The sequence below is a fragment of the Pinus tabuliformis genome, chromosome 7 (genome assembly GCF_031772625.1).
Source record: "Pinus tabuliformis cultivar Carrire ecotype Pingquan chromosome 7, CPIR1, whole genome shotgun sequence".
Classification (NCBI taxonomy): domain Eukaryota; kingdom Viridiplantae; phylum Streptophyta; class Pinopsida; order Pinales; family Pinaceae; genus Pinus; species Pinus tabuliformis.
The window spans coordinates 1,484,931,848-1,484,948,010 of record NC_142293.1 but is presented as its reverse complement, the minus strand read 5'-3'; positions in this window follow the sequence as shown (position 1 = coordinate 1,484,948,010).

Genomic DNA, 16,163 nt, shown 5'->3' with positions numbered 1-16,163 from the left:
TCCTCAGAAGATACTTCTGCAGCACTAGCTTCTCCTTCATCAAGTATTCTCCTTTGCGCAGTCTCCATCGTATCCATCCTTGTACGCAGACGTCGGATCTCCTCCAGTAGAATTGCATTTGCTTCAGGTCTTCCTTGACCTATGCCAGTTCCTCCCCTTGGCGACATGTTTACTACAATCAAACTTGATCTCTGGGCTCTGATACCAAAAATGACGCAGGAGACAATTGAACGAAAATTGAACAGCAACTAAATAGCAATTGAACAGCAACTGAACAGCAACCAGTCCTACGTTGACTTCCCGCATTGAATTTCCCTTTTGAATAGCACTTCACTCTACACCATTGATTTCCTCTCTCCAGATCTAACGGTCGGCAGTGACATCACAAATCGCAATTTCGCTCGACCAAGGTTCATTTACTCCTGAATGATGTGATGCGATATGATCCAATGGTCAACAATCAACAGTCATCCAACGATTGGTAGCGATATCGCATAGGGAACTTGCGCGACACTTAACCTCCTCATGGAGCCGATATGGTTTATAAACCTTGATCTACAAAAATTTGGGTCTAGGTTTAGACTTAAACTCTGATCACTTTAAAACCCCGATATCCCTTGGATAACAAACTGCATCCAATCCTACGGTCTGCGGGTCTACAACCAACACATAGATTATCAAACAGGCCTAACCCCTCTGTTGACTATGACGTAAGCAATTGAACTTTAGATCGATGGTTAGGATGGAATACGGGCCTTCAATCACGATCGAGCCTTTCTATGCTCTTCTACCCCCGTCCTTAATACCAATTACCATGATTAACCATAAACATTGAGATTATAATGAAAATACGAAAAATAGAGAAAATACCTGGATGCACTTCAGAACGCAAATCCATAGAAGTAAACAAGAGTTTTCACTAGGATCAACATACAGATGCACACTAAATCAAAGTCCTTCAATATAATAATAATTACAGAGTCTTGGCCCTCTTGGCTCAATTACAGCAAATTAACATACCTCTGTTTCAATCTCAAAACCCTCTCTATCACTCAACTCTCGCCTCTCACTCAATCCTCTATCATCTCAACAAATCCTTCTTTTTATAAATTAAATCCTATTCTAACTGTATGAACAAATCGATCTCTATTTTTAATCAATCCAACAATCAAATCTCTATTTTCAAGCTCTATTACACACCTATGCTAACAACTTTATCCCTTAGTCTAAAATAAGACAATTTCCTAACTATTACAATATTGAATTACAGATCATTTTTGAGAGATCTAACCCTCTCGACTAAAACTGACTTTTGACCACTCACGTCAGTGAAATTAACTCATTTAGCCACAACATGTGAACAATATTTCACATTGCTAGCTAAGTCCAGATGCTCCTGCATCAGACTCCCGGGGAAGAAAAGAATCATCCCTCAGACTTTCAGGGTTTACTCCATACTTCTGCAACTCTGTTGTTGTCAACCAACTAGCATCCTCCACTGGTTGTCCTTTCCATTTGACTAGATATTGAAAATAAACCTGTCCTCTGGTTCTTTTGGATACTCTTTTCTCTAAAACAACTTCCACCTCTCTCTTAACTGTCTTTGGCATTTGTTCTTCCCAGTTCAAAGTTTGAACTTCATCTTCTGTAGTTTCCTCCTGTAGCTTTGTCTCTGTCTCTTTGTATGGATACAAATCTGCAACATTGAAGATAGGTGATATTCCAATCCCTTCTGGAAATTCAATTTCATAAGCATTAGCTGAAAACTTTCTTACAATTTTACATGGTCCTATCTTTTTCATTTTTAGTTTATTGTAAGTCTTAGCTGGAAATATTTATTTTCTCAAATACACCATCACTAAATCTCCCACTTGGAATTCTTTCTCTCTCCTTTTCATATCTACTCTCTGTTTTTATTTTCTACTGCTTTCCTGCAATATGCTTTTGACATCTTCTTGTAGTATCTGCATTTGCTCTGCAAACTCTTCAGCTTTTGCACTTCTTGTCTCTTGTTTACCCAAAGTTTTGAGCTCATACACACCTCTTGTGTCCATCCCAAAAACAATTTGAAATGGACTCATTCAAGTACTTCGGTTTGGAGTGCCATTATAAGCAAACTCAGCTGAGCTAGTGCTAAATCCCACTGCTTAGGATTTTGATACAATAAACTTCTCAATATGTTCCCCAAGCTTTTGTTTACTACTTTGGTCTGTCCATCTGTTTGAGGATGGTATGTTGAACTAAAACTGAGGTTACTTCCTAGTTTCTTCCAAATAGTTCTCTAGAAATGCCCTACAAACTTTGTATATCTATCAGACACAATACTTACAAGCAATCCATGTAATCTTACAATTTCTTAAATAAATAGATTAGCAATATGTGTTGCATCACTAGTCTTTTTACATGCAACGAAATGTGCCATCTTGGAAAATCTATCTACCACAACATAAATGGAATCATTCCCCCTTTTAGTTTTAGGTAACCCCAAAACAAAATCCATGCTAACTGCATCCCATGGTTGGTCTGGTATTAGCAATGGCTGGTACAATCTTGTATTCTAGCTTCTCCCTGTTAGCTCTGCTACAGTTTGCAACAGTTGATGGATCAAAAGAGGTGTTGAGCAATGCTGGTTTGGGTTGCAAAGGATTTGCAGTAGTTTGTTTTATCTCTCCCTTTCATTTTTCCTTATGTTCTTTTAACTCCTTACTCCTCTGTTTCATCCTTCCCCTTTATCCCTGTTTTCCCCCTTTTAAACCTCACCTAAAACCTTGTTTACCTAGCTCCCGGGCTTCTTTGTGTTTAAAACTTGATAAATCCCGATACCCTTTACTAAAAGCCTGAAACCCTTTAAAACCCGCATTAACCTCTGTTTTTTATTTTAACTCTGGCCCTAATGTGTTAATCCATTATAATGCGCGGATTTAATAAAAACATAACCTGATGGACCTATTACCTATCACCGTACCTATCACATCACCCAAAACGTATGTATTAACCTGTCGACCGTCCGATCCTCCGCTTGATGATCCAACGGTTATCGCAACCCCCCGCTCCGACAACCCACTCATTCATTAGCCCACGGGAAAGTGGTTTCCCCCGCCGACTTACCTGCCACACGTCTTTATTTTACTGCATCGCACTCGCTTGTACGTAAACCACCCTTGGCCATAAATCGGTGCGGGCAAACCATTTACCGCCCTTTCGGTATGACTCCCCGCCCGTTAACCCGCGATCAACTCCGCCGCCCGTGAACTGTCGGATCTCCCTGAGCATGATCTGACGGTCCACAATCCTCCGCTCAAATTCCTTCCCGATGGCTTCCATAATTTAATCTCCGCCATCCTATTTCGCGATCTGACAGCTGTTATTGTTCCCTGCGTCTCTGTTTCTTGCATTGCCTCCCGCCATCAGATCAAGGCCGTCCATTTGAACCATCCAACGACCATCATTCATTATTGGCTCTTCGTCCATCTTCAAGGCGTTTTTCAGTGTTTTTGGCTTGGCTCATGCACGCAAAGAAGGGAGTGATAATACAGCAGTGGGCACATTAATTCCTCAGCTACCTGCATTCAAAGACACCACGGTCAAGGACAAGAAGGACGGCTTCGAGCATATCCAGATATGAATCAGTCATGGAGCCTTGTACACATTACATTCCATTTTCTCAGAAAAGATATCAAAGTTCAAAAAGAGCCATTTTATTCATTGAAAACCATCAAACTATTGTCAGAGACCCATATCTAACTGTAAATGTGGTTGGTGGTCCATTATGACTCCTCCACGCTTAGCAGCAGAGCAATTTTTGTAAACAGATTCTATATATACCCAGAAAAACGATGTAATGAGGTTGATGAGTGTTATTCTATTGTAAGCTTCAACTTTTGGAGACTGTAACTACTGTGTAACCTGCAGCTTCTGGTCTGCATTTCCAGCTAATACAAGCTTCTTTTGCTGTTGATTGCTCACTTTCCACTTCTCCTTCTTGTTCCAGGCTGTGCTTATTTTACATTTATTCATGTGTTGTTAATGTTTAGCATTAGAGGGGCTATCATCCCACCTCTGTGTTAGGATTTAGCATGTATCATTGAATCTGTTTGTAGGTTTCTGTTGTTTTAATGCCAGAGAGTTGTCATCCTGTCTGTGTATTAGAAAACATATCTACAGACCTCTTAACTGGTTGCAGCTGGCCATCACAGGGTTCTGTGCATCTGCTGGTGTGGTCAGTCTTCTACATTATCACCTTATCCTCAAACTGTGAGTAATTGGTGGTCTAAAGCCTTGTAGTCTGGGGGTGTTCACCCATGTCTGGGGTTAAGCATAGTAGGAGTGGTTATCTGCTTGAATATGCAGCATTTGTTTCATTCATCCACCAATTTTCCAACATTTTTGTTGAGTTTGTAATGTTCCCAAGCATCACTGATATACAACCTAGGTGAGTTTCTTGGGGTGATAACACTCCCTTTAGCATGTTGACATATCTTGCACTTCTCAACAAATCTCTTAACATCAGTCTGCATCTTTGGCCAATAATAAAAAGTATTTACCTGAGCAAAGGTTTATTCTTGTCCAAAGTGACCAGATAATCCTCCACTATGTTTCTCCTTTATTATGTTTTCCCACATAGAAAATTTGAGAATACACAACTTGTTGCCTTTAAACAATAAACCTCCTTTCTTTGCACTGAGTACTGTTGGCACAACACATGGACTAAGAATCTCTCTCATTAGTCCCTTATCCATCAGTTCTTGCACTTGTCTTCCAACTTCTGCATTCTCTTGACGAGTTAATCTATACGCTGCTTTTTTTGGAAAACTTGATCCTGGTATTAGATCAATATGATGACTAATACTCCTGATTGGTGGCAATGCATTTGGAAACTCATCCACAATAATATCAGCAAAATCATTTAACAGAGTTTTGATTTCTTCAGGTAAATAATCTAGGTTTGTGGAAGTTAAAATTACCTTAGGTCTCCCTACAACAACAAAATACATTTCTTCACCTTTTCCTACCTCTTGCAACAGCTCCTTTCCACTCATCAGCATAACACTGTTTCCAGGTGCTCCTTTGTCAGCATCATCCTTCAATGGTAGCAGTGTATGTTTATTTCCATTCTTCTCCAGAGTATAAGTATTTTTCCTCCCATCATGAATAGATTTCCGATAAAACTGCCATGGTCTTCCCAGCAATTCATGGCATACATCCATTTGCATTACGTCACACAATATCACATCCTTATATGTACCAATCTCTATCTTGACCTTGCATTGTTCTGTCACAATAATCTGATGTCTTTTCTGCAACCATGACACTCTGTAAGGAGTAGGGTGTATTGTCTTCACTAATCATAGCTTGTCCACCATCTCTATAGAAACAAGGTTATCAGTTCTTCCACTGTCAATTATCACTTTACAACATTTACCTTTGGATTTGCATGTAGTTCTGAATAAACTCTTCCTCTTAGCTAGTTCTTCAGTCTCTTTCTCTGCCTTAAGCAATGCCCTTTTCAATAATAGGGATTCTCCTAGTTCAAGGGATTCTTCCTTTTCTATAATTCGAGGTGTTTCTCGCTTTGCCTCAGCCACATTTGCATTCCTCTGACTTGTTGGTTTATTATGAGGATAGTCCCACGATACATGTCCCCATTCTCAACATGTGTAACACCGAATATTTCTTCCTCAGCCTTTTCCTCTAGGTTCAAATCTTCCTCTATTAAAATCCCCCCTCTGTGGTGGTATGCTACTTGAACTTCCTGCTTCGTGTTTATATTGTTGAGACCTTGGTCTAGTAGTTCCTCTACCTCTTACCAAACTTTTCCCTCTATTCCTCTGATTTTGTTTTCTCAACATCTTCTCTTTTGCCTTCAAACCTGCTTGATAGGCATCTTCAATAGTCTTTAGACTCAGCAAGATGATCTCATCCTGTATGTCATATCTTAAGCCATTGATATATCTAGCTACCTTCTCCATATCATCCTCTGCATGTCCTGCTCTAATACTCAATCTATAAAACTCTTCTGTGTATTCTTTAACAGATATTCCTTTTTGCCTTAAATTTTGTAACTGTTTGAAAAGATTTAACTGATAATCTTTTGGCATAAATTTAGTTTTCATTTTACTCACCATTTTGTCCCAATGCTTGATCTGTGACTTTCCTTTTCTTCTTCTGGATGTTTGTAGTTCATCCCACCAAATAGCTGCATGACCCTTCAATCTAGTAACTGCAAATTTCACCTTCTTGCTATCATCAACCTCTTCATAGTTAAAATATTTGTCCAGCCATTAGCTCTTCTGCATTGGGACTCCCTTCATACACAAGAATTTCCACCTCTGATTTTTCGCTTACTTTAGCCAACATCTTGATAACTTTGGTAGTTTCATTTTCCTCCTCTTCTTCTTCCTCAGAATATTCTTCTGCAGCACTGGCATCTCCTTCATCGGGTGTTCTCCTCTACGCTGTCTCCATCATATCCATCCTTGTACATAGATGTCAAATCTCCTCCAGCAGAACTACATTTGCTTCAAGTCTTCCTCGACCTATGCCAGCTCCTCTCCTTGGCGGCATGTTTACTGCAGTCAAACTCGACCTTTGGGCTCTGATACCAAAAATGATGCAGGAGTCAGTTGAATAGAAATTGAACAGAAACTAAATAGCAATTGAACAGGAATTGAATAGCAACTGAACAGCAACTGAATAGAAACTGGTCCTATGTTGACTTCCCGCGTTGACTTTCCCTTTTGAACAACACTTCACTCTACGTCGTTGATTTCCTCTCTCCAGATCTAATGTTCGGTAGTGACATCACAAATCGCAATTTCGCTCAACCAAGTTTCATTCACTCCTAAATGATGCGATGCGATATGATCCAACGGTCAGCAATCAATAGTCATCCAACGGTTGACAGCAATATCGCACAGGGAACTTGCGCGACACTTACCCGCCTCACGGAGCCGATATGGTTTATAAACCTTGATCTATAAAAATTCGGGTCCAGGTTTAGACTTAAACTCCGATCACTTTAAAATCCCGATATCCCTTGGATAACAGAAGGCATCCAATCCTATAGCCTGCGGGTCTACAACCAACACACAGATTATCAAACAAGCCTAACCCTGCTGTTGACTATGACGTAAGAAGTTGAACTTTAGATTGATGGTTAGGATGGAGTATAGGCCTTCAATCACGATCGAGCCTTTCTGTGCTCTTTTGCCCTCGTCCTTAATACTAATGACAGCGATTAACCATAAACATTGAGATTATAATGAAAATACGAAAAACAGAGAAAATACCCAGATGCGCTTCAAAATGCAGATTCACAGAAGTAAACAAGAGTTTTCACCAGGATCAACACGCAAATGCACACTAAATCAAATTCCTTCAATATAATAATAATTACAGAGTCTTGGCCCTCTCAGCTCAATTACAACAAATTAACAGACCTTTGTTTCAATCTCAAAACCCTCTCTATCACTCAACTCTCACCTCTCACTCAATCCTCTATCATCTCAGCTAATCCTTCTTTTTATGAATTAAATCCTATGCTAACTGTACGAAGAACTCGATCTCTATTTTTAATCAATCTAACAATCAAATCTCTATTTTCAAGCTCTATTACACACCTATGCTAACAAATTTATCCCTTAGTCTAAAATAAGACAATTTCCTAACTATTACAATAATGAATTACAGATCATTTTCAAGAGATCTAACCCTCTCGACTAAAATTGACTTTTGACCACTCAGGTCAGTGAAATTCACTCATTTAGCCACAACATGTGAACAATATTTCACATTGCTGGCTAATTCCAAATGCTCCTGCATCAACCTCCAAGGATCCTCCTTTGGGCAATTAAATTCCTCATTGATCCATCGAAAGTAGACTCTCATACAGTGGTCCTTTCAAATACAATGGGGATCATATGGATTAAATTCCTTAGTGCCGAACTCAAATCTCACTATCTCCTTAGCCTCTACATATTTTACTTTCAAGCTCTTTATCTCATATAATCTGATCTGCAATGGAAGAGTGGGCCATGGTGATTTTTTCTTCCTGTGTAGTGCCGTTGAAAACACTGTAGCGAGATGGTATGATACTTCTTGCATGATTAGTTTTTCAATGGCATACCTTGGAAAGACATGTAGAGGCTTCTCTCTACCAAACACTCTAATGAAGGTGCCACCTAGTGAGGCATACCAATATCCAATGTCTACTATCACCTACATTTCTTCTCATGACATGCAAGGTGGATCTTGTTCAAAGATAGGCTTGTATAATGGGATGTTAAAGTGGTCAGTTAGTCGTTCAATTACTCCTCAATAATTGCAATCTGATAGCAACTTGTAATATATGTTCACGGTGGTCTCTCATGGTGTCCATGTCCAGTTCATGCTAGGGAATTTTTGTTGCACATAGATTACATCCAGTAAGTATGCAGACATATAGAACCTTGCTCGCTTACCCTTGGGTGAATTCCGAGCCTACGCTACATGGGCCTTCAATTGTTGATCTAACAAATCTAACCAGTTGAATAGCCTCCCATCGTTCACCAACTGGTCCAATAAGATGGCCCACCCTTCAGGAAAGGTTTTAGTTCTCTCTTGACCATAGATTCTACAAGCAAAGATAATCAAGAGTTGGTAAGCCTTCTTGAGGGACTTTGTCTTGTACATATGGTTGGGTGCCTATCGAAACTTCAGTGGCTCTTTCACCGAGCATTTGACAATGTCTCTTGTCTTCACATAGTTGTGGGTGGCATAGAAGAGTGATTCCATGTGCTTTATTGGCTCAAGAAAATGCTACATCTACTAAAAAAATTCTGCCCGGAAGGTGGAAAGCTTATGCTCGTTGGCACTTCTCAATGTCATAGTCTTCTCATCCATGTGTGAGACAATCCAGCTGTTGATGTCCGCACATGGGAAGGCTAGATACCTACATGCAACCTTGTATAACTCTAACTGTCGGATGTTGAGATAAACGAGTTGGTACTCTAAGTCTGCCTCAAAGTCTTTTGCAAAAGTTTCTTTAATCTATTTCCATATCAGTGATGAGCCCTTCGTTATAAACAGTTGAGTATCTTCATACACTGTAAAATCATTTGAATTTTTCTCAACTGCTTCCCTATTACTGCTCTCAGTGGTTTCCTTTTATGTCTCTCTCTTATATTCCATCGCAATAGTGACTGTTGGAGAGATTCTCAACAATTTTTGTACCTATGGGATAGAAATGACACTCATGGCAAGAAAATGTCATTTTTAAGAAAAAAAAATTACAAGGCAAGTTCAAGCAACAAACTGGGCACTATATGGGAAGGATTGTGCAATTTTTCCTGACAGGGGGGGCTAGATGCTTGTGGGAACTATGCACTGCATAGTCCCAGCAGCTAAGGTGGAAGAACTACACAATGTGCAGTCCAACCTGGGAAGAGACCTAGGAGATAATACGCATTACACAGTCTCAGTGGCCAAGCTGAGAGGATGGATCTTGGAACTGCACAATGTGTAGTTGGAGCCAGCTTGGAATGTGCACTCCACAATTTCAAAGGCCAAGCTTGTGGCTTGAGCCTCTAGATTGAACAGCGCCAGTTGGGAAAAGTGAAAATTGAGCAAGGGAAACCCACATCTTCCCAATGGAAGTGTGAAAAACAAGAATATCTAAGAGATAGTGTGAAGATGAGTGTAGATCTGATTAACTGTAGATATATGCATGTGAATCAAGTGCAGCAATTGATCAAATGGAAGGAAAACGAAGTAAGTGAGGAGAGTCACTGCAACGATGACTATCGATGCAAAAACAGGAAAACTAATGCGACACTTGGGAAAGGAAATCTAAAACTTAAAGTAACACTTCTACAAGTTAAAACACGTCAAGGCACCAACAAACATGAAGAGAAACAAGTGAAACAACACTCACACAAGCTAAACAACAAAAAGCGACAAAAAAGCAGCAAAAGAAGACAAAAGCAAAACTCACGTAGAAAATCATCCATGATTGCACTGAAGGTTTCTCGATCTCCTCAGGAATGTTGGATATCCAAGATCGAGTTTGAAAATGAACTCTAGAAGCTTCGATTAAATATATTTGGACAAATTAGGGTTTATTATGTGCATGCCTAAAATCAAGGAAAAAGATACACTTGGCAAATGTTTCTAAAAATAGTGCAAGTGCCTCCTTCGGGATACTAAAAATAGATCCCTATTTTTTAGGGATTCTTTTAGCCTTTTTTTTCTTTTTTCGAGGAAACTTTCCATGCATACTTTTAGGACAGATTGTGCAATTCTAGGGAACTGTGTAACTTTCTATCTCAATGCATTGTGCAATTTTTGAGCTCAGTGAGGTTTGCACAAATTCTGGGCTCAGTGTTGGGCTGCCTCCCATGACTGCACAATTCTTGAGCTCAAGGCTCACTTGTAGTTGGGACTGTGCTCCTATCATCAAAGCTTCTTTCCCTCCAAGATTGCGCAGTTTCTAGAGGCAAGCCTAGAACTGATGTGAGACCAAGTTGGGAGATCAACTTGTGACTTAGAAGAATCAACTAAGTAAGAAAACACAAGCAAAAAAAATGAAAGGATAAGTCTCACCCGAAGCACAAATACCTGGGTCAGTGCGAGATGAGGTTTTTTGGTTAAGAAGGAAGGCTCCAAAATCGAAGCATAGACTAAATTTTGGAGGGTGGTTGTAGCCACTAAAAAAACACCTAAATTAAGATCTCTAGAACTAGAACAACTTTAGGCATACATATAGAGTAAGAGAACAGAAAATCTCCAATTCATCAAGTCCTTCTTCTTTTGCAAGACTTCTTCTTATTTTCTTCTTGTCTTGTAATTTGTATCTAAAATGTTATTGTAGGGTGGCTTCATAGTTCAACAAAGTATCAAGTAGTGACTTCTATGTTGTGTCCCCTTTGGTTCCTTGGAGAAAGTTAGGACTAAAATTATGTTGGGATTATGTGTTTTACACACATGATCAATAGAATCTAGTTTTTTTAGTTTGTGAAAACACTTTATTGTTGAGGAGCACTCTCTTTGCTTTTATGATTAAGATTTCTAGATTGTTTACATAGGTGAGATTTAATTTTGGATTAATTTTTTTTTTAGTCCTTTCTATCTTCTTTACTGCACACTAGAATTAGAACCAATTGTACTCATAATTCATAGCTTAGCTTTCCTAAGTTTCAATTGCTTATTTCGAAGTTAATTATTATATTTTGACAATATTTCCTTTGATATGAAATTGTTATATGTCTACACTTCATATCTATTTACTCAAGTTGCTATGTACTTAATTATGTTATACCACTTAGGTTAGATTCATGCACAATAATTGTTTTATGTCATCTTACTTGATTTCAATGGGCTCAAGGAGGCCTTCATACCCTCAACTCAAAACATTTTAGTTTTGTAAGGATTGATGCATTCCCACAACACATGTATAAGAACAATACTCTATAAAAGTTACATTATAGATTAGTAATTTGGGTTTTTATCACTAAGAGTCATTGGGAGTGGGGTTGATCATTATTAAAGACATATCTAGGAATAATGACTTCATTTTTATTGCTTGAGTCATAATTTTTATCACCATCTCCTTTGGATTTAACCCCACCCTTCATTGGCTCCTCCCCTTGTATTCTTTCCACCATTCCAAAGTCTTTCAGAAATTTGGAAGTCATTATTATAATCATGTTAAGATTACATTATATATAATCATACATTTATATTATATACATGGGCATGCCAGAGAAAGTCACAATGATAATTATTATGGAATTTCATTTAAAGTATAATATTACAATTATCACGGTTCCCAATTGGATTTAGAGAAGTCAAAACTTATTATGAATATGTCCTTGTTATGTGTATTTGACAATGGTTTCATGACTTTATTTTGGGGTATTGGTTTCCAACCAAGATTGTAGAAAGCTTAATGAAAGAAATATTATAGGTCTATGAGAAATGGATAAAGGCCATGAGTTTCTTGAATCCAATGCATAAGCTCTTGAGATAAGGAAAAGATCAAAATTGAGAAGATAGCGTGAGTGGTGTACCTCGAGACACCAAAACAAATGGTATAAGATTTAGACTCCATAGCCCTAATAAATTGTTAATCACATTATTAGTCATAGTTATTTAATTAATTAAATTGTTCAACTTTTATTAAGTTCTTCCAAAATATTTCAATGAAAAAATATTATGATTCTCATGGTACATATGGTCTTTATGCCCACGATATTTCTCTTCTCCCATAAATGCATCATGCATGGGAAGAAATGGAGAACGATAAGCATGGTAACCAACCACCTTCATCCTTGACTCAACCCCCTTCTTCTCCACCAACCATGATTATGAAATCATTTCTTTCTCAATGCTACATGGCCATTAATAGTGGCCAAACTACTTCTCCTGCTCCAATGTGACACCCATTTTATTTTCCCAATTTTGTGATGTAATTGATAACTTATAATGTTGGGGTACCAAAATTGATGCTATGAGTTTAAAATATATGATTTGACATCATGTTTATTTTATTAATAAAAAATAAATTCTAGAGATGAAGGAAGAGGGATACCCAACAAGTTATGATGCCTTGAGAGGGAAAATTTCCTTGATTTAATTTTCCCTTTTGATGAGATGGTTAATCTTGCCAAGAAGCTTCTAGTAAGAGGTTGGGAAGATGAAGGGTCAAGGTGTTATTATAAACAAAAGAGGGAGGATCAATCAAGATGTTCTTCTTATTACTTTATCTTTTCATCCTATTACTTTTTCTATCTCATACATTATTTTCCCTCTAACTCAAAAAATTGAATTTGCAAGAGAGTTGGTGGTAGAGCCTAGAGAGGTTAAAACATTGTGACTAGTTAAGAGCTATGAGTGAAAACTTGTGTGATAAGAAGTGAAGGTGTAGTAACACTTTTTCTTTGGAATAGATGGCTCTTAGGACTAGGAATGGTAATTTTTATGTGTGGCACGTGGAGCACTAATGAGGGGAGGGTTGAGGGATTGTAGAGATCGGAGAAGGATTCCCTTGTGTTGTGCAAACCTGCATGGTATTTTTGTGAATTTGTATGAGCCTGATAAAAGATGGAAAGGTTGAACACTAAGTTTTTTTCTATGTGTAAAGGAGAGTGGCCTTGACCTTTATGTTAAATATGGGCTGAAAATTATGTGCTAAATCCTGGAGTTTAAATTTTCTCTCAAGGCATCAAGAATTTGGTTCGGAGGTGGCTAGTAAGACTATAGTGCATTCTTGCTTATGGTTGGGTGGAGAGTGGCTTGCCCTCCTTTAGTCCCATTTTCACTTTTAATGAATTAGATAATTACTTTTATGCTTGGTAAATGAAATTTATTATTGCAGCAATATACCTATGAAATTGTAATAGCTGAAATTGTTTATTCTCAGCAAGTTTTTCATTTTTATTTTTATTTTTTTCTTTTTCTTTTTTTTTCCTTATAATGATATATGTTTATGAAAAACAAACATGTGTAGGATATGAATTCTATTGTCGGTAAACTTTTTAATTGTTTTCGTAACCTCTAAGTAAAGCAATTGAATTGATTTGGGCAAACATTTTTTCCCTATAGACATCATATTAATAAATTTTCAAATTCATAGGTCAGTTGCGCACATGCATGCCTTCACTGTTAATTGCATGGTTCTTTTTATTTAATTTTATCTACAAGCTATAAGTCTCAAATTTGTACTCTAACTTCAAGAGATATGAGGTGCGAAAAATATGTTGAGGAAGATTTTTGGTGTCATTCTTGGAGTTTAAAGGTGGAATCCAAAATGTGATTTATGGGGTAAACATGCCATCTTGGAATTTTCACTATAAATTATTTTTCTAGGATATTCCAAAGGTTGAAACTTGGACCATAATGAAGGGAAATATCGTTGAACAACTATTTTAATTTGCATATCTTGGTTCATTTTATTTTCATATATATGATTTGAGGAAGTTGGGTTTCCTAAATGCTTCCTCAAATAGCTCATATTGGAATTTTCACTATAACCTTTCTTCTGAGAGGTTTTAGAGGTTGAACTTGGACCACAATGAGAGGGAATATTGTTGAATATCCTTGTCAATTTTAGATCTTGTTTCACTATAATTTTAGAGGTATGCTTTGAGGAAGTCATGTATCCTGAATGCTCTATAAATTAGGCTTCAAACAAGTTAGCATGGTATTTTTGCTATAAATTTAATTATTTTAGGTTAAAAACCTTGAAACTTGGAGGAGACAAAGAAGATATCTTAAGGTACTTGTAGTAGAAGTTTAAGATATTGGTTTTCTGTAATTTTAGAGATATTCCTTGATGAAGTTGGGTCTCTTGAATGCTCTTCAAATCATAACTAATTGTCGTCTTAGCAAAGTACAAAAAAAATTAATACCATATATCCTTAATCGGGCTTTAAGGGACTGGGTGTGAGAAAAAATTGATTCTCCATAGCCCTAATGAAGGATTATGGGGTTGGGTGCATGAATTTTTTTTATCAGAGCTAATCTTCAACACTAAACCTGGATGGGCTCAAGTATAGGAAAGAATTTAAGTTTAAAATTAATATATATGCATGCAAGTGTACTTATGTGAAATTATTTTGCTATGTATATGAATAAATTGATCTTACTTGAAGATTGAATTTAGTTTGAGGCGGAAAGATAAACATACAAGTTGGTGTAGGCCTGGAAAAGAATGAAGTTAAGGTAATAGACATGTTTAATTGTTATGATTTTAATGATATTAATCGTTGTGTGTTATTTCATCACATATGAATAATTTCCAGCAATGAAAAGAAAGAGAATCATTTCCAACAAAAAGTCACAACTTAGAATTAAAATGATCTCCTCTAAAGAAAAGGGGAGAGAATAGGGAACATCTCATGACCTTATTGAGACAATGAATATTTTGAAGGAAGACCTTCAATGTTGCAAAGAAGATAATGAAAGGATGATCAAAGAACAAGAAAAACAAGCATAATTCAATGCAATGTTCTTGCAAAGTTTGTCTAAATTCAAAAACAGTTGCAACAGGGACCACATGTTGACAATGATGGAAAAGACTCATCTAACAAAATGGATAGTCCTTAAGAAAATATGAATCATGAATTGACCATCAGTAATACAAAGAAGAGTACATCTACAAAATGAAAATGAAGTATGTGTTGAGTGCAATATCAAATAGGTTAATATCTTAACACTTAATATGTCAATCCAAGATTCATAATATTTAATTCCTAGCACAATATATGAAAAAACAAGACCTATAGGTACCTACAAACCAAAATCTTTCTATCCAAACCAATTCACATAATAAACTTTAAAGCATTTCATCAAATTCAATCTCTACTAGGACTCAGTCTTCTAGATTCAACTTACTAATGCAATCCTATTGGCATTGTTCAATTTAACATAGAAAATAAAACCCTAACGAATGGCCACTAAGCTCTTTGATTTGGTCTCACTCTGGGCTAAGAAACTTAGTATCCAAGTCAGTTGTGCAGAGGACAAAATAAAGCAGGAACTTATATGGTTTGCAGAATTTCTGAAGTAAGGAGGGAGAAAGTTCCTTGATTCTAGCTCCTTTTGGGCTGAGAGACTCAATGCCTAACTTAGTTATCTAAAGGATAAAATAAATCAAGAACTTATGTAATCTACACACTTCGAAGGCAAGGAGAAACAAATTTCCTGGTCTTAGCTCCTTCCGGGCTAGAAAACCTAGTGTCTTGCTCAGGTATCTAAAGGACAAAATGACTTAGGATCACTTTATAAGCATCAAGTGAAAAGGGACTTAGGCTCAATCAAATTTTCACTCTAAGAAATGATTCACAGTCAAAAAAATGACAATAACTAATAGAAAAACCTTGACCTAAGTTCTTCCAAGATCCTTCACTGCAAATCACCTCTTTCGCTGGAATAAATGTGCTCTGAAAAGAAAAGTATAACTTGTGGTTGTTTAATACAAGTATTTATTTCAACAAACCATACATTTATGATTTCAGTGTCAATAATCATATCATCTATGGCAAGAAAACTAGAGTATACAAAATAAATTTGGAAATAAAAGACACAACTACCCAGATCCAAAGCTTAATATATCATCAACAAAGTTTATGTGTGTGTGTGTGTGTATATAACATAGCATGAAGGTCTGCTTTCTAATGTAAACAATT